The following is a 24,239-nucleotide window of genomic DNA, read 5'->3' on the forward strand; positions in this document are numbered from 1 at the left end:
TTGTTTAGTTATATACAGAGGTGGGTAGTGACGAGTTACATTTACTTCGTTACATTTACTTGAGTACATTTTTTGGGTAATTAATACTTTTAGAGTATATTTAAAAATGGGTACTTTTACTCTTACTCAAGTACATTTTTTGTGAAAAAACGGTACTTTTACTTCGTTACTGTGGGCGACGCTCCTCTCGTTACTTTATCTTAATGCAATAATACAAGTTATAAATCCTTCAATTTATTCCAAGCGCACCGTCTACTTTTTTTTTTCTGGGCAATGAGCGATGCCCGTTCGCGAATGATTCATTCTTTTGAGTCAATTCTGTTTGAAGGCTTGATCAAACCATTTGGCAGACCAGTGAATCGGTTCGTGAATCAGTTTGAATGATTCGTTCAGTTCCCTGCAGCACGAGCTGAGTCGTCTGAAGCAGTTCTCACTCAGAGTTGTAACATCAGGAGCGTGGAAGACGTGGCTTTGGATCTACAGTCAGTTGAAAGCAAATCTGCAAAGGTTATGGTTTGCTAGCTATGAAGATCTTTATTAGACGAACACCGCGTGTGCTGTCGGTTCCACAGGTATAGATTCGATTACAATACACGATACCACTATGCCATTACCAGTTTGTTGTACATGTAGGCTACCTTACACATTAAATACATTGTATAATTTATTCATTAAATAAGCTGTCACAGAGTATGAAAGAAACACCCGCCAAACCCGCGTTAGTTCCAGGAGGAATGCCTTTGCCTAGACTAGACACAATTAATACTGATATTTTCACAATATTTACGCTTGCAGAAATAAAGGCTACATTTGTTTACATTTTGCAGAACAGACGGAAGAAGATCCGTCAATGTGCATTTGTTTCGTTATGTTCAGATGTTCTGTAGCGGTCATGTGAGGAGTTTTCACTCTTCTCCGTGTCAGAGGTTATATACACATTCATAAAACATAATTAAACTTTAAAATATAATTGAATTTAACTCAGTGATGCAAATCAGAATTTGTATCAGCTGTTACTCCAGTTTTCAGAGTCATATGATCTTCAGAAATCATTCAAATATATTGATTTATTACCAGTGTTGTTGAAAAAAAAAAAAAAAAAACAGCATATGCTGGTTAGGTATGTTTTGAAGCTGGAATGCTGGTTTATGCTGGTCATGTGCTGTTCTTGAGCTGGTCGGACCAGCACATGACCAGCTTAAACCAGCTCAAACCAGCATCCCATGCTTCAAAACATACCTAATATATTCAAAACATACCATATGCTGTTTTTTTTTCAACAGGGAACAGTTTTGCTGCTTAATATTTTTTGGAACCTGTGACATTCAGGATTCTTTTATGAATAGAAAGCTGAAAAAGAACAGCACTGATAATAAATCAGACTGATAAAAAAATCAGATTTGCATCACTGAAATAAATTACATTAAAAAAAAAAACATTAAAAGTATTTTGAACGGCTGTGTGTGTGTGTGTGTGTGTGTGTGTGTATGTATGTATATACAATTTTATTTAAATATCTATATATCTAAATAAAAATATACTATATTCAGTATATGATCCAAAGTAACTAGTAACTAACTACTTGAGTAGTTTTTTTATCCGATACTTTTTTACTCTTACTCAAGTAACTATTCAGACTATTACTTTTACTTTTACTTGAGTACAGTTTTTGGGTACTCTACCCACCTCTGGTTATATAATTTATAATTTGAATAAGAGAACAACACCAAAACTTGGGTATCAAAAAATGGTTTTATTCATTACATTCTGATTTTTTTATTTAATTTCTTTCTTCAGGAAACGGCAGACTAGAATAAATAGCTACACAGAAGCGAACAATAAACGATAGAAATGGCAAAACGAAAATTAAATAATTAATCCAAAGTAACATTAACATTAGGATAGAACACCTAAATATGATATATTGATCACCGTCAGATGCTGAGCCGACCCAGGACACATCATTTATCTCGCCACCATCAGACTCTCCATGGCTCATGGCATACATGCTTCTTATACCTCTTCAGCATCCATAAATCGCCTTCTTTTACTCATTTTGACTTTATTTATGAAACTGATCACCGCTAATTCAGTGAGTGAAAGGCGTTTTAAGGCCTAGGAATGTACAGCGCAAAAAATATGCGCTTATCCACCATTTTCTTCAACGCAGAAGTAAGCCTATGGGCGAGACTTCCGTTTCATTAGCCGCTATAAGTAAATAAGGAGAAGAATAACAACGTGCAGTAAACGGTAAAACTGTTTGCACTACAAACCAGTGTGTTCATAATTAAGATAATACATTAAAAGAATATGGTAAGACACACCAATTTTCAATATCAAGCAGCAAAACAAACTGTTTTGTACAGCTAAAAATAGCTTAGCTTGACCCATAGATTTTACAAATGGCCGCGCCCATTTTTACGGCAAGAAAAATGTGGATGAGTATAATGCTCTGTTTTTTTTTTTTTTATATGGTTTTATCTAAACATTTTTTTTTTTAACAATGGGGATTGTAAATTACACAATTTTAGTAAAAGTCAGGGAGACTTGAATGTCTTATTAAAAATCTGTGATGTACATTTGAAGTGTTAAGTGGCCTTTTTCTTTCTTTACTTCAGATGACTGCAGTGGCCAAATGTTCCTGATGATAGAGGCTGTAAGTGACTGTTGACTGACCAGCTACCTTCTAAGGTACAAGTTGTGATGAAAGCATCAGTCTAAGGAAAGAAGTGTTTTGAACTAATCTAAAATTTGTATTTGAACATTTAAAGTGTCAACGATCTGTCTGTCAGATAAAACAGGAGACAAAGGCACTTCTACATGTCACCTAACGACAGTAAAACTAATTAATTGAAGTGTTTTCCTTTGTATGTCTAAAAACCAAGCGCTTTTATTTCATTAAATAAGCGAATGACGGCTACTGAACGGCTTGTTTTTATACATTGAGAGGCTTCTGTCTTTGTCATCATTGAGTCTGTTGATATGGTGAATCATTAGGCCTGGTGCCTTTCCTTTGATGGTCTGTTTTCCTTTTTTTCATCTGATCCAAAATCTCCAAGGAAAGCGAAAACCCATTTTCTGTTGCAACCCTTTATGCCGTCAGTGAAGTGAAGAGTGGCGACAATAGGAAATTGGCAGATGCTGGTCATGCCACTCAAAGATCAATTCAAAAAAGATGATTCATGCCTGTGGTATCTTTATATCAGAAAAGACCATTGCATGGTTAGTCCCACTCAGATGCCCCTAAACTGAATGCGTGTGTTTTCCCCTCTCTAATTTATTTTTATATCTCTTTTCTCTGTTAATTGCAAGGCGTTGATTCTTTAATAGGATTGTCAACCACCAAGGAGTACAGGCTTTAAAGAAATGCTTTCCAGTTGAAATGTGCCTTTGAGCGCTGATTTTCCAGGGCTTTCTTGCTTCACTTTTAAGCTCGATCCAATTCGCAAGCTCTTTCAGTGTAACTGGGATACAAATCCATGCCATTGCAGCTATCAGAGGCCCGCAATGAGCATGAAAAAGTGGCATTACATCTTGCTCTTTTCGTAGGGGCCTTTTTGGCTTATTCCAGAGTGGAGGGCCCATCCATTGCAATGCAGCCCACATCAGTCTGCCAAGAGTCTCCGTTACTGGGATTCGTCATAGAGGAGTCACAAAATCTCAGGCGAGACAATGCTAGCGGCCATCATTTTCATACCGCCCAGGCTCTCTCTATCTTATCACTGAAACGCCTTTGTCATGCTAGCATCTGCCACAGAGCTCGCTCCAGGCCAGCCCTTAAAAACAGGGGGAAAAAATTCTTAGTGGGTATCCACCAGGGTGATTTTCTAGTTAGCCGGCATGTCCTCTTTAATTTTTAGCTGTCCAATTCTTCAAGCGGAAGGTTCCAGCGTTCTGGTGATAGTTTTGTTTCTACCGAGTGTGGCAATGTATGCAAGCGATAATCGTCCCAGCCAAAAGCCACCGCTGTGCCTTGGCTCTCGTCTGAAGCTATGCTCACTCCATCCTCCTGTAGGTTACCACAAAGGAAGCACATTTGCTAACTTCCCCTGCAATTTCCCTCTCTCTTTGTTACAGGAGGGAAAATCACATTCTCTTGCTTCATAGCAGAACCTGGAGGTTCTTTAGTGATGGTTCAGAAATAGATGGGACATAAACAGACACAGATGTGTGGAGGGAAAAGAGACCTGCTAGTGGGGAAAGATGCCCCATGGCTTCCACTTAAGCTTGTTAAAAGACCACAGTATTAACGTTACTGTATGCATGTAGTGCCTCTTAAACTAAATGAAGACACTTGGCTGACCAAAACAAATTCTGTCTAAAAATAAACTCATTAATAAAGAATTTAAATTGAGGTAGCAAACAGGATGCAAAATTTTAGTTTAAATAAAATAGAATTAACACAATTAAAGCAATTGAAAAATAAATAAATCAACAAACAAACAAATAAATAAATACATAAAAATTTAAATTTGTAACTGCATTTTTTTTCTACAAATAAAAAGTGAAGGAATGTTGAAAATGAAGCGGGTTCTTTTTTGAAAGTTTGGAAAAAGTTTAAAAAGCCTTGAAATTTGAAGATTTATATAGGCCTGATGGATGTGGTTGTATGGGTGGGTTAATCCTATAGTTTCCACAGTTATAGCAAAATATCAAAGGTTTTTACATTTTAATTAGGGCTGGGCAATTTAACGCGTTGTTATCACGTTAACGCATTAATTAATTAATGCCGACAATTATTTTATTGTGCATTAATGCAGAGGGGTTTTTTTTGTTTGTTTTTTTTGAAAGCCCGTTGCTCACTGGCTCTGAATGCACATAGCCTACATGGGTCACAGGAGGGGTGGGATGTTGATCAAGTACTGGCTTGAGATGGGTGTCATCACGTGTCTCAACCCATGAGAGAAACTGGGGTGGGCCTAATAGACTGCAGGAGTGCTCACATGGACGCTCCCGATAAAATTATTTAGGTTAAGCATCAACATTCACAAACCACTGTTCTTTTTAACAGAAAAGAATGCAACAAGCTCGTAATCATGACTTCATAAGTGGGAAATAGGAAGTTTCCGACAGCACGTGAAGACAGCAGAGAAGCGCTCTCACTCAGCACAGTGGAGTGCATGGTTTTTAACTTTGTGGTTTATTATTTTGAGTCGTTGACTAGCGATCACACTAGTCAAAAGAACCAGGGGTCAAATGCGCTCGGGCACAGTTAAGATTTATCTACTGTGGGTACACCTTACTCTCCCGCATCCCGCCCACACGAGTTTCTACCCACCCACACTCGCCCATCAAGTGTTGTTGCGTTGGGTCCCACGATAGTGCAGGTCTCTATACAGAAGGTGCCAGTTATAATGTTATGATCGAGACTCTGGACTCTGAGCATAACTTGTTTATCTATAACAAACTTTAAAATATTTTCTATAAAAAGTCAATGCCATGGCAGTGACAAATAGCTTTGGTTTTATATTTAATTTGATTACAATAATGTTTAAGTTGAGATTTACAAGAAATATTTGAACTGCTACTGGGCTATGTAAAAGGAATACTGCAGTAAAAAAGCACCTTATTTGTTTAAAGTGTTTGCAAACAAAATGTTATTGCACTTTTGTTCATGCTGTAGTACTTTTAAATGAAAAAAAGTGCGCAATACACTTTACTTTTGAATTTATTATTGAACTTTGTGCATAACAATGCGATTGATCGCTATTAAGAAAAAAAATCGTTGCCCAGCGCTAATTTTAATTATTAACATTTTTAATGTATATCTACAACAATATACTTTGTGTTTTCTTACCTTGGCATTAAATTACATAAAGTTAACATTGCTTCATGAATATTTCTAATAAAAGGCTGAGGGGATGACAGCAAATTTGACTTCTTACCCTCTGTTGACCAATTTAATCGGTCTCTCATTTTCCTGGATTTTCTGGTATTTGGGGAAAATTTTAAAAAGCAACAAAATATATTTGTTGTAGTTTCCATTCTCCACTAGATGTTTACCCAACTGTGATGACTTCCGCTTCCAATAACCCTGGAAATGTCAAAAAGGTCCATTGCAGTTCAGTAAATTTCACATCCTGTCATTCCAATTCAATGGGTCTGGCCCATTCAAATGTCAACTTTGGTGAATTAAAAGTGAGCCAATTAAATATGAGCCAGAACTTCAGTTCAAAATTTTGCATAACCCTGGTAGTAGCCTGTTTCCCATTATTTGGATCGGAGCAGTGAACTTAGGATGCACATACAGTATGTGATGAGGAGCAGTCATACACTGTAAGTCATGTCATTTATCCCGGGGCTCAGAGGGAGACGGCAGATCCTGAGATAAGCCAATCCGGTGAGCTACTGCTTGTGCCAGACATCTCCGATGTGCAACTGAAAAGGGGAAGCCCGTAAAAAATAATGACAATTTACGAGCATATTTTCAAGGGTCTGCAGAGAGGGGAAACTATGTTTGAGATTTTAATTGAAAGCAGAAGACCCCCAGGCCTCTATATAGACCTCTAAACGATATAGAGGATTCTATCTACCTGGAAGACCACTGTTTTTGAAGAACAATGAATGAAAAATATTGAAGACCAATATGATTTTCAAACCATTCAAAAGTTTAAGGTCAAATAAGGTCTATTTAAAAATAAATGTGATTGTTTTGAACTTTCTGTTCATCAAAGAATCCCAATAAAATTAAGCAGCACAATTGTTTTTAACATTGTTAATAATAAGAAATATTTATTGAGCACAAATCAGCATATCAGTATGATTTGTTAATGATCATGTGACTGAAGATTGTAGTAATGGCTGCTGAATTCAGCTTTGCCATCACAGGAATAAATTAGATTTTAAAATATATTATAATAAATAATGTAGTAATAAATAATAAATAGAAAAATGTTATTTTAAATTGTTGTCACTTTATTATTGATCAAATAAATGCAGCCATGCTAAATATAAGAGAATAGACTTGGTGTTTGACGTTTTTGTGGGCGGAGTCTATTTGGTGGCAGAAAACGACAGGTTTCAAGTGGCGGTCTATGGAAACCATGGAATAAAAGAATGAAAAAGATCAATTTGAGTTTAGATTTCAAAATTCTGACTTTATTCTCGCAATTCCGAGATTATATCTCACAATTCTGATAAGAAAATTCAACTTGTCATTCTCTCTTTTAGAGTTTATATCCCACACTTCTGGCTTTTTTTTTTTTTTTCTCTGAATGGATAAACTCCCTATTGTTGAGTTAAATAAAGTCCGAAATACGAGATATAAAGTTGCATGTGCAAGAAAAAAAAGTCTCAAAAAAGAATTGTGAGACAAAATACGTAACGTTAAATGTAAAATGTTATAGGTTTAAATAGTATTTCATGCTGTAACTTTAGGGCAAATATAATATGTTCTGTATGAAATGCATATGTGAATATTATGTAGACCAATTGTTTAAATCAAATTTATGCTTTAAAATTAGAGTAATCATAGCAGGTTTCATTCATTAGTCTGTCCGTTTAAACGTCTGCGTTTAGCTTCAAATGGCGTTTTTGATGACAGTGTTCTATAAAAATGATTTGCATTCCGATTCTGACATCCAAAGGCACAACAATACATTTTATCTCTTATTCTGTGGATTTTTCCCGTTTCACTCTACTTGTTACCGTGCGTTTCTGCCACCACAATGTGCGCGCAGCTGCTAGTGACATAACTGTGACGACTACACGAAATTGGTCTGTTCTTTAAAAAACATAATTAAAAAATTCTTACTGACCTAAAAGTGTGCACTTACAGTACACTCTCACAAATAAAGGTACAAAAGCTGTCACTGGGGCAGTACCTTTTCAAAAGGTACACTTTTGTACCTATTAGGTTCAAATATGTGCACTTTAAGTACCAAAATGGACCCTTTAGGTACAAACATGTACCTTTTGAAAAGGTACTGCCCCAGTGACAGCTTTTGTACCTTTATTTCTGAGTGTATACACACAGTGTTACTGGAGAATATAGTGTGATAAGTTCATATAGGCCTAGTTGATATTGCAGTCGTGCAGCTTTATGAAATTTGTGCACTAAATGCATTTTCTTTCATGGCAAACTAGATAAAAAAGGGTATGTATGTATACAGCATATATGTATGAGGTATACAGATGAGGATGTAACACAGTCTTATTCAAACCAAAATGATGACACTCTGTGCTGAGGCTAGACAGCCTACATACAGGCTTTTCATCAAGGCAAAACAGTGCACCCGATAAATGGACCTGTAGTGCTGCTAATTTATGAGTTTTGCTGGCCAGTGCGTGCTGCAGCCTTTGATGGGACACCTGCAGTGAAACAGTATCTTTACTGCTGTATGCAGAAACTCGAGCCAGCCTGAAGGCTAGTTCCATGTTCGTGCAAGAAGATAGCTAAGAGTGTGTGTACGTTCATTAATACGTGTGTGTGGGCTGACAGCCAGACATGCCACCTCGTGTCTTTGAAGATTATTATAGGTGCTGGTAGTCAGCAGAGCACGAGGCACTGGTTTAACATTTACATCATGCTTGCCTGTGGTGGTAACAGTGATATAAAGGTTAGTCACATTCTGAAGGGTAGTGATTACACTTCCCCTTCCTGTCATGCAAGTTTTGGCAACCTAAGTAAAAAAAAAAAAATCCACTGAAAATTTACTGAAACAAATCATTAACAAAAACAGAATAAATGATTCAGTAAGTGAACAAACAAACAAATAAAAAAATAATAATTAATTATTGGTCAAGCACTTGTACAAATTAACATACTAATGAATGATTGATTAAAGAAGTGAAGAAACAAATTAATGAACGAGCAAATTAACTAAAATGAATTATTGAGCAAGAAATGAACAAATGAATGAGCAAGCAAACAAACAAATTAATAACTAAATTAGTAAATTATTGAGCAAGTGAATGAACAAAATAGATTAATTAAAAATGAGCAAGTGAATGATGAATAAAACAACAAATAAACAGAATGAATGAATGAGCAATAAAAACATTAATTTTAAACTTGATAAAAACACTTATTTACTATTATAGTATTATGTATTTTGTTTTTATCTTTATTTTTAGTAATTTTGTATTTGTCATTTTATTATTTCATTATATGTAATAATTTTTAATATTTCTATAATAATTTATAGCTTTAATTACTATATTTTAGTTTTAGTAATTTTAATATCTCAAATTTTAGACATGTTACCTTAGCAATTAACTGATTTTTTTTTTTTTTTTTTTTTTGTATCCATTTATATTTTATTTTATTTTGGCTTTATTTCAATCACAAAAAAGAAAGAAAGAAAGAAATAGAAAAAGGTAAAGATTTTTTTTTCTTTTTTTTTCACAATAACAACACTGATGCAGTTATGGTGATTAAAGATCTGATCATAAAATAAAAAAAAATCTGTTTATATGACTTTTATGCCTTCAGTGCCTGAGGTTAGAGTCTCTGTGATAAACACAGGGACCTGCTCTATAATTGGCTAAATTGATGGGAAAAAGTTCCAAATTCCTGAGAGGGCAGAGGCCCTGGTTAGGGCATGCAGCGTGTGCAGATGGCTGCTCTGATCTGAAAGTGAATCTAAAGAGATTTTCCTGCACAAGTATGTACCCTGTTAATCTGTTGCCCCTCTTAGAAAAGGACCATTGGACTGAGGAAAGCATTTTGAGATCATAGCAGAGGATACGCAAACACATAATCAAGCTTTTTATGGTTGTCTGACATCACACATTGTTTTTTTGTCTTCCCAAAAAAAGTGCATTTTTGATCATTCATGCAGTATCGTACAGTTTATTAATGCAATTTTCCACCCCTTAATGAGTCATTACTGCTCTTAAAACAATTACCAGTGTTTGAAATTAGTTTTTATAACACCCTAGTCTGAATGGAATCTACATTTAGACTGAGCAGCAATTATATGAATGAAATAGTTAACAGGACTCGGAAATATTTCTCATTTCCATTTGACTTACGAACTGGTCACTTCTAAATATTTGCCCACTTCACAGTTAGTTGGCAAAAGTGTGTTGAAATATTGAAAAGTCATTACTAAACAAACAATGCAGCGGAAGATTCCTGTGAGTGTGAACGCATATATTCAGGATAGTAAAACTACATTATGGGACTTTGGGAAAACTAAGGAAGCCTGTTTCCTTCTCAGAATAAAAAATAAAACTGGTAATAGTGTGATAAAGTTTAATCAACATAAGTCATACTGTGAGATAAATTCGCAATTATAAGAAATAAAGTCTTAATTGCGAGATCAGGTTGCAGTTTATTGTGTTGCTCCAAGGCAGAAAAAAACAGTCATCCACTGCAAATGGCTTAATTAACATACGAAAATAATCTTAATAAAATGTGAAAATATAAAAAGGATTATATAGGTTTAGGGATAAAGTTAGCAGCTAGAAAATATCATTAGTTCATTGTAAAAACAATAGACATTAATGGAAGCCTCTGTCATGATAGCATAGTATTTGTTGGACTGTTTATACGGCTGTGGTCTCCTTCTAGAAGCCCTTCAGAGCTAATGAGATTTAAAATATGCACTATGATTTGTCTGGAAAAGTCTAAGGCCTTCAATTACTCAGTATATAATCACCGGCCTGGAGAAGGAGGACTAAGTAAAGGGCCTTGTGCTAAGCGACTGTGGGAACAGATCAACCCTGGACGACTACAATCCGGACATTAGAGAGCATTACCTCAGCTTCTCATGTTCGCTGTGTGACACAAGGTCGAAGATGGGCTTAACAGCTGTCAGAGCAAAAGCCTAAACTGAGAGGATGTGTGCTGCTCGCTAGTATTTATTTGCAGTTATTTCAGTAGTTCGGCCATCCACATAAACTGGTGTGATTAATGTATTACTTTACTGTATTAATACAGATGTCAAGACAGTAAATCAAAGGGGGCTTCCCCATAACTCTGCTTATCTGTGTTGCTCTTGAACTCATTAGAGCTTAATACCCCTCACAGCTGCTATCAGAACTGGATCTCCTGTCTCGCCAGTCGGACCCTCCCTGGGGCGCGTTCCCAAATTCCCACTGCCCGTGTTCGGTTTCCTGCCCCTGAATGGGAGCAAAAGAGCCACCACTGGTTTTAAAACAATTACCAGTTTAAGAGCTCCAAATAAGCCGCTTCATGGAAAACAATATAATGACAGCAACTGTTATTTACTGTAATGAATTGGCCCCTATTATGAGCATAGGGTCCTGTGGGGACCGCTTATTGAGGCCTTTCAATGCTCTCCCACTGAATACATGTCAGGGGACATAAAGGCCTCTCAAAGCAACACTAAGACTGTAGCCTTGACGATAAAAGACTTGCGGTAAGATCATATTTACAAACCATTCACTAACATTTTAAAGCCTGTTGAGCCACATGCTATTTGTGTAAATAAAGGGAGTCTGTGTGGTGGGAAGTGTGGATGTATACTGTATTCTCGAGAGCTGGTTCAGAGGAGGACTTGACTCAGGCATGGGAAAGCAAATAAGATTATCTGCCTTCAAAGGTGCAGCTGAATGACTGGTTGGGCGCAGGACTCGCACAAAGGTGGGTGAGAGAGAAGTGCCCTAACATTGGTAGTGATGATACACACACCTGTTACTCATCTATTATTTGTATGTGTATTAAAGTGCAAAATGCATGTTCAGGGCGGTTCTTTGTTGTCAGATACACCTGTTTAAGTCTTAAGCCATTCCTGTTAGGGATTAGATCATTAGGTGAGAATTTTGCCCAAAAAAAAAAAATTCCTGCACTCTCAGTCACTGGGGCAGTATTCCTTTTCAAAAGATACATCTTTGTACCTAAAGGGTCCATATCGGTACCTTGAAGGTACATATTAGTACCTAAGGTGTACATATTAGTGCACTGTAAAACCGACCAGTGAAATGAATTAAATGAAATGAGTTAATTTCACTCAAATAATAATGAAAGTTCATTGAACTTAATTAAAATAAGTTCTGTAAATTCAAAATGCTGTTGTTGTAAGGCGAGCTTAAAATTATTGTGTTTTCTAGTTCCCAGCAGGCTGCATCAGACAACAAGGAAAATAAATATAGGAATTAAGTGTTATTTTGTGAGTTTTTGCACAAGATTAACATAGAGAGACTTAAAGTGGTTAGTACTTAAATGTGGTGTTATGTTAAGATTTGCATAGGTTTCTATGTTGGTTTTGTAGTGTTACCATTGTGGTGAAGAGTAGAGCCTGTCGTTAAGTTGAGGATGGACAGCAAAACTTAAACACTATATACAAGTGATGGTCATATAATTAGAATATCATCAAAAAGTTGATTTATTTCACTAATTCCATTCAAAAAGTGAAACTTGTATATTATATTCATTCATTACACACAGACTGATATATTTCAAATGTTTATTTCTTTTAATTTTGATGATTAGAGCTTACAGCTCATGAAAGTCAAAAATCAGTATCTCAAAATATTAGAATATTACTTAAGACCAATACAAAGAAATGATTTTTAGAAATCTTGGCCAACTGAAAATTATGAAAATGAAAAGTATGAGCATGTACAGCACTCAATACTTAGTTGGGGCTCCTTTTGCCTGAATTACTGCAGCAATGCGGCGTGGCATGGAGTCAATCAGTCTGTGGCACTGCTCAGGTGTTATGAGAGCCCAGGTTGCTCTGATAGTGGCCTTCAGCTCATCTGCATTGTTGGGTCTGGTGTCTCTCATCTTCCTCTTGACAATACCCCATAGATTCTCTATGGGGTTCAGGTCAGGCGAGTTTGCTGGCCAATCAAGCACAGTAACACTATGGTCATTGAACCAGCTTTTGGTACCTTTGGCAGTGTGGGCAGGTGCCAAGTCCTGCTGGAAAATGAAATCAGCATCTCCATAAAGCTTGTCAACAGAAGGAAGCATGAAGTGCTCTAAAATTTCCTGGTAGATGGCTGCGTTGACTGTGGACATCAGAAAACACAGTGGACCAACACCAGCAGATGACATGGCAGCCCAAATCATCACTGACTGTGGAAACTTCACACTGGACTTCAAGCAACATGGATTCTGTGCCTCCACTCTTCCTCCAGACTCTGGGACCTTGATTTCCAAATGAAATGTAAAATTTACTTTCATCTGAAAAGAGGACTTTGGACCACTGAGCAACAGTCCAGTTCTTTTCTCCACAGCCCAGGTAAGATGCTTCTGATGTTGTCTCTGGTTCAGAAGTGGCTTGGTAGCCCTTTTCCTGAAGACGTCTGAGCGTGGTGACTCTTGATGCACTGACTCCAGCTTCAGTCCACTCCTTGTGAAGCTCTCACAAGTGTTTGAATCGGCTTTGCTTGACTGTATTCTCAAGCTTGTGGTCATCCCTGTTGCTTGTGCACCTTTTCCTACCCAAATTCTTCTTTCCAGTCAACTTTGCATTTAATATGCTTTGATACAGCACTCTAAACAGCCACACCTTTCAGTAATGACCTTCTGTGACTTACCCTCTTTGTGGAGGGTGTCAATGTTCGTCTTCTGGATCAATGCCAAGTCAGCAGTCTTCCCCATTATTGTGGTTTCAAAGAACAAGAGATACCCAGAATTTATACTGTAGGGATGGTCATTTATTCAAACTCAAATGTAAATATTCTAATATTTTGAGATACTGATTTTTGACTTTCATGAGCTGTAAGCTCTAATCATCAAAATTAAAAGAAATAAACATTTGAAATATATCAGTCTGTGTGTAATGAATGAATATAATATACAAGTTTCACTTTTTGAATGGAATTAGTGAAATAAATCAACTTTTTGATGATATTCTAATTATATGACCAGCACCTGTATACTGCATGTTGTTTGACTTTTAACATGCAAATGTTGTGAGTCTTTTAGATAACTACATTAGCATGTGCTAGTGTGCTGTTGCTAATTAGCACTTAACTATAAAGATCTGAAAGAATGAATGTGTTGTGGAAGCAAGTTGTATATAATTATCATTGTGATAAGTGGGGTGGGATCATGGAAATGAGGCTTGGCTTGTCTCTCATTTCTCTTAAGCCCAATTTATACTTCTGCGTCGAACTACGCCGTAGCCTACGCAGAGACGCCCATGCCTGCGGCCTAACCTACGCCGTACCTGATGTGTACCTCTCCAAAAATCTAACAGCGTGTCAATTCTATGCGGACCGCAAGCGCTGTGATTGGTCTGCTAGAACCTCTCCCTCTGTATGCACTTGAGTTTTGTGTGCATTTATGAGCACTGTAATATAGTTTAATGTCACACCTTCTTATTTAAAATAAAACAAAGCAAAGAACAAGTGTCTTATCATTTATTATACTACATAGCATTATACATCACTAGTTGTCTGCGACAAACAATATTGATCTGCCGTGGTACACGTCCTTGTGGAGATTGAAAGAATGCCATCTTCTCCTGTTCCGTTGTTGTCTCCTTTTTGTATATTTAAATAATGATTTAATGATTTCATATTTATTTGCCGGCGTCACGGCTACGCTTCTCCAACGAGCCGCTTCTTCTTCGGCTTTTGCCATGGTACTGCGGATTCACAAGCAACATGCCCGTGGACACTGCAGACTAGCGGTCCGTATGTGTACCGCACGTCGACGCGGACGGCGACGCAGAAGTATAAATGAAAACCGACGCACAGCTTACGGCGTAGGTCCGACGCAGAAGTATAAATTGGGCTTTAGCCCTGCCCCACTTGTCATAAAAAATTTAAGCTCTACTAACGTAAAAAAAAATAAGTTTGTTTACTCAAATGTTTTGAGGCAATAAGTTTTGAGTATTCTTAACTTATCAGGTTTTACAGTGTGCCTAAAATATATATAATATATTCAATCAAAAAAAAAAAAAAAAATATATATATATATATATATATATATATATATATATATATTAAAATAAAAATAAAATTCAAATAAAAGCTTTTTTTGACATATTCTTTAAGAAACCTGGAAATTATATCAAGGTTTCCACAAAAATATGACATAGCACACTGTAAAAAAAAATAAATAAAAAGTTGAGCGAACTTAAAAAAAAATGTTTTTACCAGCTTCAGCAGATTTTTGAGTTTGCTCAACTTATTTTTGTGGGAGATTCTCAAATTTTTGTTGTATAAACTTAAAACGACAAGTTGAGAAAACTCAAAAATCTGCTGAAGCTGGTTGCCTTAAAATTTTAAGTTGGCTCAACTTTTTTTTTTTTTACAGTGCACAGCTGTTTTTAACATTGATAATAATAGGAAATGTTTATTAAGCACCAAATCAGCATACTGGAATAATCAGATGACAGAGATGGAGTAACTGCTGTTCAAAAATTAAGCTTTGCTATCACAGGAATATTTTTTATTATTATTCTAAAACATTAAAAAAGAAAACAGTTATTTTAAACTGTAATAATATTTAACAATATTACTGCTATTAAAGTATTTTATTATTATTATTGTATTATATAATTTGATTATATAATTATATTAATTATGTTTTAATTACATAAGTATTATATGAGAGCATGTTTGATTATTGCCTTATATAGCAAAAATAACAGTAATATATTTATTATAAAAATAACAGCAATATAGCATATGTTTGTTTTTTGTTTTTTTACATCACTGCTTTAATTAGTTGTTTGCTGATGGAAAAGCTATTATGAGAACAGCTTAAATACTGTCTCGCTACAGAAAAGTGTAGTTAATTAAGTAGTGTTGGTAGTTTCAGTCTAACTACATGTATTCCTCAAAAAATAAATGTTGATGCTGCTGGACATGTCTTGAGTCAATGTACAGCTGTGTTTGAGTTTAACCATGTACACTGTTATTTCTAATCTCAGTAATGTTCTGCATCTCAACAGCAGCCCACCATCTGCATTCTCACACATACAAACAAGCAGAGGTACATATATTACCGAGATTCTCCCTTCAGGCAGCCTTGGAGAAAAACGATACCATAGCGCAGAGCATTTTGCACATGCCTTCTCGGACAGTTCCCACACTCAAAGCTGTCTTGGGGTGTCTGACCTTTGCCAAGTGCACCGTCCCCCGCCCCCTCCAAACTCAGCTCCTCTCCTCCCCTTCCCAAGGCCCTCCGGTTTGGACAGCTGCAGCCAAGCTGGCCGCCTTGCTCGTGGAAAACATCCGCCACACATAGAGGGCTTCAGTTGTGGCCTCTCTGCCAGAGAGAGAGAAGGAAGGAGAGAGAAAACGAGAGAAGGGTGGAAAGATACCGTGAGTGAGTGTGTGTGTGTGTGTGTGTGTGTGTGGGTAGCACTTTTCCCAGCCTTGTGGACACATGTCTGCCCGCCTTCCCTGTCACCCTCTCCCTACGCACACATCCCAGGGTTCATAGGCCTAATCCCCTGCAGCATGGCTCCAATTTAAGGCCTCCCCACCGTCAGAATGTGGAACATAAACAGGACTGAGGTTACATGCTGCAGCCCTGCCTCTCCTTGCGCCTGTGCCTCGGCCCGGGCCCTCAGCCAGCACTCACCATCTGACATTCATTCACTTTTGAAGCTGGCTGCACTCCACTGTGTTTTGTTTTTGTTTTTTTCCTTCCTAACCATTAGGTAGCACAGTCTGAATATTTTTTTTATTCTGCCCTTCACCTTCCTTGGCTTCTCTATAAGGTGTTTTTTTTTTCTTCCTCAAAGGGATAGTTCACACAAAAATCCAAATTCTGTCATCATTTACCAAACCTATTTATGTATGTATACTAACTTATTTACTTTTTTTATTATTATTATTTGTTTACTTCTTTCCTTTTTATTTTAATTTTTTTAATTTATTTATTTGTAATTAAATACTGTATTTATTTTTTATTTACCTTTTATTTACTTTTTTATTTTTTAATGTAATAATGAAAGTCAGAATCGTCTAATATTATTTTGGACCCCATTGACTTTGATTATGTAGACAAAAATATAGACAGTTGAATCATTCCTCAAGATAACTCTGGGGGGGCGGGGGGATAATTAATTTGTGTTTGGAAATTACATAAGGGTGAGTAATTTACTACAGAATTTATTATTTTTATATATTTTTTTAAAAATATCCTTTTAACTCCTTCCCAGGAACCCCCAATTTCATGTTTGTTTGTTTTTTGTTTGTTTGTTTTTCAGACTAGCTTGTTTCCTGTTTCTTCACCCCCTCTTGTTTGTGCTGATAAAACTGGTGTGAATACAGAAGAGGATTACTTTGAGATTGAGGCTTAAAGCAGTACTTTATGATAGGAACCTTTTTGATGTTGCTATGACATTGCATCATATTTCTGTTTTGGCATTCATAACCTTGCAGCAGTAGACAGTTAAAGGGAGTTACATTTTATCCTATGCAGCTCTGTTGAGCTCACACAAATCTTGCAATGATTCCAACTCAAACACTTGTAAAGACATTTGGTGATTATTGTTATGGTAAACTGTAGTATTCCTCACTTACTTTTACTTAAATGGGAAGCAGTTTGTAAAATGACTCTTAAAGGGATAGTTCACCCGAAACTTAAAGTTCTGTCATTATTTAGCCACCTTCTGGCCTTTCTAAAATTGTATGCACAGTTTTTGTCCATGCAATGAAAGTCATTGTTATTTTGGACCCCACTGACTTTCATTGCATGCACACACACAAAAAAAAATAAAAATACATTTTTCAAAATATCTTACTTTATATGTTACACAGAATAAAGAATTTGAAATGACATGAGGATGAGTAAATGATAAAGGAATTTTCATTTTGAAATCTCTTTTCTTACTGAGCAGAATAAATTTAGCTCATGCTTTTGGATTTTGTCTGAGATATTATCATTACAAATAACATGTAAATAAAGATAAAATTGAAAGATGAATTTTGTTTTGTATTTAAAAAAATGTTGAATTGATTAAGGTTATTGCAAAGAACATGATCTACTGATCTTCTTTTCCAGTACACATATCTTCTTTACTCATGAGACTCTCATGAACATGAATCTCAAGCAAACCCTATAAAAGATGTACAGAGATAACACAGAGCTGCAAGTTGTCGATATAAAAAGATCAAAACAACGACTTGTGAGTGTTTTCTCCCCCGCGTGGCCCTTTCTGAAGCGTGGGTCACACCGCGTCGAGGTTACGGCAGAACCCAGTGGAACCTCAGTCTTACTTCAGATCTCATACAAGCTGCTCCAGCTCAGGCACATCAAAACCAAACTCATCCCGATGCAGATTTCCTCCACAGGCCCACTGGGAACCACCACTACGAGGTGCTGCACCCCTAAACTCACCCCGCTCTGAGAAAGTGCCTGGGAAAAAAAAAAGTGGGCAGCTTTTTGCTCAGAGCTCTCAGCTTAAGCCTCCCCAGTGCCAAGAGCTTTCATGATTTAGAAGTCTGGCACTTGTTTCATACCTTCTGGCTACAAGCAGTTGAAACACTGCTCCTTTTTACTTTACTGAAGGCAGAGAAAAACCTCTAGAGAAATCCATGTCCAGGTTTTAAGTTGCTTTATTGGTGTTGCTGGTCTTTCACTCATGCTGCAGATTTGGAGCTTAAAAATAATATTTGTGATTATATAATCTCTAGTGATCTCCGTGAAGTTTGAAAGAGGGCATTATTGTGACCTTTAGTGTGTATGCCTTTTATCATTGCTGTTGCACTTTTCCCAAAACTGAATATTGTTTTTCGTGCATGTACAAAAGCAGAAGTGCCATGGTTAAGTGTTGTTAAATTTTATAGGGTCACTAGGGTAAGATGCGCTTGACCACTAAATTTTGTCTCCATATATTTGTTGAATAGTTATGCTCGTATTGAAGTTGAATTTCATTTGAATGTCAGCATTTGTGAGACTTTCATCTGAAAAGTTTTGAGATTAAATAGGTCAAATTTTTAAAACAATACATTTGATTAGGTTTTGTTATATCTGTATAAATCTGGTAATAGTGATCTATGATGTGTTGTTAAATATTAAAATATTTAAATATTGTGGTTTGTCTACAGTAATTAATTTACATTTACACAGAAACATTTTTGTTTCATTCTGAAGCAAAAAGTTCAAGTTAGACCTGTTTTAACACAAAATCAATGAATACGTATTCAATTAAATATAGAGATTTTTAATTTATGGAAGTTTAGTGAACTTTTTTTTCATTCTGAAGCAAAAAGTTAAAGTTAGACCTGTTTTACATATAAAATCAATTAATATGTATTCAATTAAATATAGAAATTTTTAATTTATGGAAGTTTAGTGAATCTTTTTGACTGGGATTCTGTTATTGTGTTTGTCTGATTAAACTGTCCAGATACATATAATATTTGGTTTTGTGTAGTTATATTTATACTGGAATATTTCATTAATAGCACCCTTTAAAAACAGTAAAAAATATAACATGTATTTTATAAACTATATTTTATTTTTATTTTTATTTTCATATTCTGCAACATCAGGCATCTTTCCCCATACTACTTTGTATATTTTATTTTATTTATTTTTATTTTATTTTTTTATTTTTTTTTTGTGAATTTATTAATTACTCTGCACTTTAAAATATCTGCATTTGTTCTTAAACGAAATAATGTGCTTGTGTAAAAAGGGTAGTTTGTTTTTGTTTGTTTTTTGTTTGGTTTTTTTTTTTGCAGCTTGGCCCTTGCTGCTAATTTTGTCTAATCCTATGTAGTTGATTGTCACCTGATTCATTATTTGTCCCCAGAGTGGGAACAGCTCATTGTAGAACACAATGAAGCAATCTCTTTTCATGAACAGGAGACTAAGTGTAAAACTAAGTGTCTGTATTCACAGCTTCGTATTATCTCATATGATAAATGTTCTCATCTATAGTTATTTTTTCTACAGATAACTTGATTACCTCGTTTCTGCACAGCAGGGACTCGAAGGCACCCCACTAGGGGTTCTGAGAGCTGACCATCTGCTGGGGGTCTCTTTACCCCCTGGTCTGGTCTGGGAGCTGACATTTCACACGGGTGACACTGATGTTAAGCTGGGTGCCCATCTCCAAAAGTCTGGGTTGAGAGAACTTCTGTGGATTGAGTTTGTAGACACAGTAAGCATAAGGCCATACGGATGGCCACTCTATGTTAGGCATAGAATGAACAGAGATGTCCGTTACTGTCATTTCCTTAGCCCTAAGATACAAAATTCAGGTTTATTTGTATAGTGTTTCTGACAATACTTATTGTTTTAAAGCAACTTTACAGAAAATACTTGTTTCAGTGTTACAATTAGGACGTATTCTGTTATGAGCCAGAGATGATTCTATTAAAAGTAATGTCCAAATTGCATTTGTCCAGCTTCTGCTTGTAATGATTACAATATAGATAATATTTGAGAGATTTATACGTCAATCCAAGGTTGGCGTCATCTGGAGTCAAGTTTTGGCATTGTCTGAAATCTTTGCAAAAGCTGAATCCAAACTGGTACATAAATGCTGTTTTTATAGAAGAGGGTTTAGAAATATTGTCTAGGACTCTTTAATAATATCGTTTGGTATGGCTAGGGTGTGGCTACATTATTACTCTCTCACCTGCATAAAGACCTTTTAGACTTTCTTGTGTGGAACACAAAATATATTAAAGAATGTTTCAACTGTTTTTGTACATGCAATGAAAGCCAATTGGGGGTGCAAACAACAGAGGACCCCACTGGACAGGTTTAGAATGACACAATGTTGTTTCTCTCATTTGGACGGTTAATATTTGGATATGTGTGTCATGTATGAGTACAACCATAGTAAAAACATAAGACTTAGTGTGCTCAGACAAGGCCTAAAGTAAAAAAAAATCCATATTTCACCCTATACTCTATACTTTATGTGCCCTTTTGATTTTTGTTTTGATTAATAGTCCATTTCATCACTGTCTCTGATACCTGCCACAACCAATAAGGCACAAAAACGATGGGCTGTGGCAGAACTAACTTAATTCTTGTCATCCGCCCCTTTGCAAGGTATGGGAAAAATAGCGTGGTCTGAAGTTTTTGGGATGAGAGAAGCTCTCTGAATGGGGAAAAGGAGAAAGGAGCTGAAAGGAAAAGGAACTCAGTCAATGGAAAGGGGCTGGAATGGATGAATAAACCAATACCCCCGTCCACAGTGTTGATATTTCCCTCAATGGCTCCTTCTAAAGTGAGCATTTTAAGCCACCCCGACACACTAAATTTGCCCATTGTGGCGGGAGAGGCCCCTGCCTCTCGAAAGACTAGGTAAGGAGGCACTGGGGGCAGATGGAACCTGCCTATCACCTCAATGGCGCCTTTCTACCCCTGAGCCTACCCCCTATTCCTCCCTGCCATTCACTAGGCCCAGTGGGAATGTCCCTGGACCTGGCTCTTTGGTAGCAGCCTCATACAATGAGTCTCTCTAGCGAGGTTGAATGTGGCCCCATTGTTACACCCAGGGCCATTAAACCACCTCCTGGGCAAACAAGAGCGTCCCTCTTCCTTTATGAAGGCCGAAGAAGCAACAAAGAGAGGAGTCATCGAGACAGAGAGGGGCTGGCCTTTGTTTGGTATCTTTTCTGAAGGTCTTCAATAGCTGAACTGGGAAGGGGAGGCTTCTGTTTGGTCTTTAGCCTGCCCATATTGCTGGACACTGTTGTTTGGTAAAGCGGAGATGTGAAGTTAATTGACTGAATGGCCCCTAAACGCCATGCCACAAATAATTCGAGAGGGCGGAAAAAACGTATTGTGTACCAATAAGTTCCCACTTCTCTCACATGGGAGAAATTCTAGCTGGACTCCCTGTGGGTCAAGAAACATTAATGGCTGTTGAGAGTGTGGAGTAAGTACAGTCCTGGCGAAAATAATACCACGGTGGCTATAAAAAAAGGACAATATTTACTTTCTTTGCATGCCAAAACTACTTTATTGGATACAAAGACATAATAATTCGATTTAAAGGAATGTTCCATGTTCAATAATTTAGACTCGTTTGAACCCAAATTTGTAGATGTGTAATAACCTTATTTTGTTTTGAGATTATGTTAAGATGCTTACAATAGTAGTGAATGGGGACAATTTTTGGAAGATTTAAAAGCATAAATGTGAAAGTTATCTGTCTTTTTTTACAGTCATTTTAATGCTTATGGTGTTGCATTGTCTAGGCAAAAAAGTTGTAAAACTCAATATAACTTTACACAGAAAGATTTTATGTACTTTTTTCCGCATTAAAAACATGCTAAGACATATTGTTTACATCTTGCGGCTGTACTGTTGAAACAGTGAGTATTTTGATGTGTCTATTTCATTTTATTTTCAATATAATGGCACAAATGCTTACATTTAACTTGTAAGCATCACTAAATTCAAAATCTTCCAATAATGTTTCATTTTAGCATTGCTAATGTAAGATGACCCCTCTGTTACCTCCGTTATCCAAGGATTACCTGCCTGAGACCAATGCTGTCATCCAGATGACACTAGATCTGAGGTTGCAGCTATTGCTAAGTAGAGACGCTGGTCTCCAGACGAGTAGAAGTCTCCCCGTACTGGCTCTCTGCCACCTTGCCCTCAAGCCCGAGGCCTAATCGAGTTATCATATCAACAAATCTCTCATCAGGGGCCCACGTCTGACACCACCAGAAAGAGAGGCCAGTTGACGACTAATTTCCAGCAGCAGGATGCTAGAGCTCGCCTGCCAGGCGGGATGAAAAGTACCTGCAGACCCCAGTCGAGCTGCCCTCACCATCCCGCTGGGAGAGCACTCACGCTGGGCACCATGCTGGGGCTGTTATTCGATTAGCTGCAGCGCTAAGTGGGGAGCTCCATTCTACATTCTGAGAGAGCAGCTAGCCTCCCACAGGGCTGATGCTCTTCTCAACTATGAAGGGGCGAACGCGGAGACAAGGCGAATCAAAGGGAGTGTGCAACTATAATCTGAATAAAAAGGCTGTCTGTGATTCTGTAATGAGCGGGTTCTTGACACCGAAGACAGCTATGGTGAGGCTTTTATCAATGTCGGCAATACAGTAACATCAAGATCAAGCCTGCCATTTGAGATTTCAGGACTGGACCCTCAATGCTGCATCACAAATTGTACTATTTTAACTCCGAAGCAAAAGTACATAAATAAAGTATTGAACTGAAGTGTAAAAATGTAAAAACATAAACGTAATAATTATACTGACAGGTAATAATAAAGCTACAATCTTAATAAGCAAAATGCTCAGTTCTGAATGACCTCTCAACGTTTTTCTCTCTTACAACAGTGGCGTACAGGTCAGCTTCTCTAAGAATGAGTGCATGAAGAGAGGTGGCAAGTGGGGGCCCTCAAGTTGACCTGACATTCTTCTGCTACCTGCTGTTTCACACAAAGGGAGCCAATCCCAGAACTCTTCAGAAGAAAGCCAAGCAGATAATGAGAGCACTACGGCTCTCGCCTCAATTCGCCCAATGGCCACTTTGTGTTCCATGAATAAGATTTATACTCCAGGAGTCATTATTCGCCAGACTATTTTTCTTGGGCTCACTCTTTTTTTAAGAGTATTCCCTTTCTCTCTCTCTCTCTCTCTCTCTATCTCTCTTTTTTTTTTTTTTTTTTTTTTTTTACAAGTTGAATCACGGAGATGCCCGTCAAGCATTGCAAATTGATTATAGTCTTAAACATTTATTAGATTACCACGGCCGGAGCAAACAATCAAGAGGGTGAGAGCTGTCAAGTGGTCTGGAATTCCACTATACTCTTGTCATTGGGATGCGCGCATGTTTCAGCCCTCCTTCCTGGCTATAGAATTGTACAATTCTGCAATATCAGCATAAATCTTTTTATCATGTGGCTATAATGCTATAATGTTGTTCTTATTAATGAAATAATAATGGTAAAATATACATATCATATGCCCATTTGGCAACCTCAATGACTTACACATATATACAGTATAACATACACCCCTTTTTTATACACTATATACTACTGTTCGAAAGTTAGGGGTCAATCCGTTTTTTTTTGTTGTTGTTGTTGTTGTTGTTTTTACGTTTTTAAAGTCTCTTATGCTCAAAAAGGCCAGATTTATTTGATCGAAAACACAGTAAAAACAGTAATATTGTGATATGTTATTGTCATTTTTTGAATGTACTGTTACATTATATATATATATATATATATATATATTCTTTAATGACTAGAAAGTTCAAAATAAGCATTTTGAAGTATAACTCTTTTGTAACATTCTAAGTTATTTTACTGTCATTTTTGTCAATTGAATGCATACTTTCTGAATAAAAGTATTAATTTCTTAAAAAATAGTTATACAGTCATGGCCAAAAATATCGGCACCCTTGGTAAATATGACCA

General features: G+C 36.7%; 1 protein-coding gene across 2 annotated transcripts in view; it reads left to right on the forward strand.

The window, feature by feature from the left end:
- LOC131542537 (leucine-rich repeat-containing protein 15) overlaps positions 1-23,429 on the forward strand; it is a 38,766-nt gene extending 15,337 nt beyond the window's left edge. For both annotated transcript variants that reach the window (XR_009271725.1, XR_009271726.1), the window contains 2 exons: positions 2,619-3,222; positions 22,327-23,429. The gene's annotated coding sequence lies outside the window, so the exon portion shown is untranslated. The remainder of the gene's footprint in view (positions 1-2,618; positions 3,223-22,326) is intronic.
- The last annotated feature ends 810 nt before the right edge of the window (positions 23,430-24,239 follow it).

Source organism: Onychostoma macrolepis, chromosome 06 (genome assembly GCF_012432095.1).
Source record: "Onychostoma macrolepis isolate SWU-2019 chromosome 06, ASM1243209v1, whole genome shotgun sequence".
Lineage (NCBI taxonomy): Eukaryota > Metazoa > Chordata > Actinopteri > Cypriniformes > Cyprinidae > Onychostoma > Onychostoma macrolepis.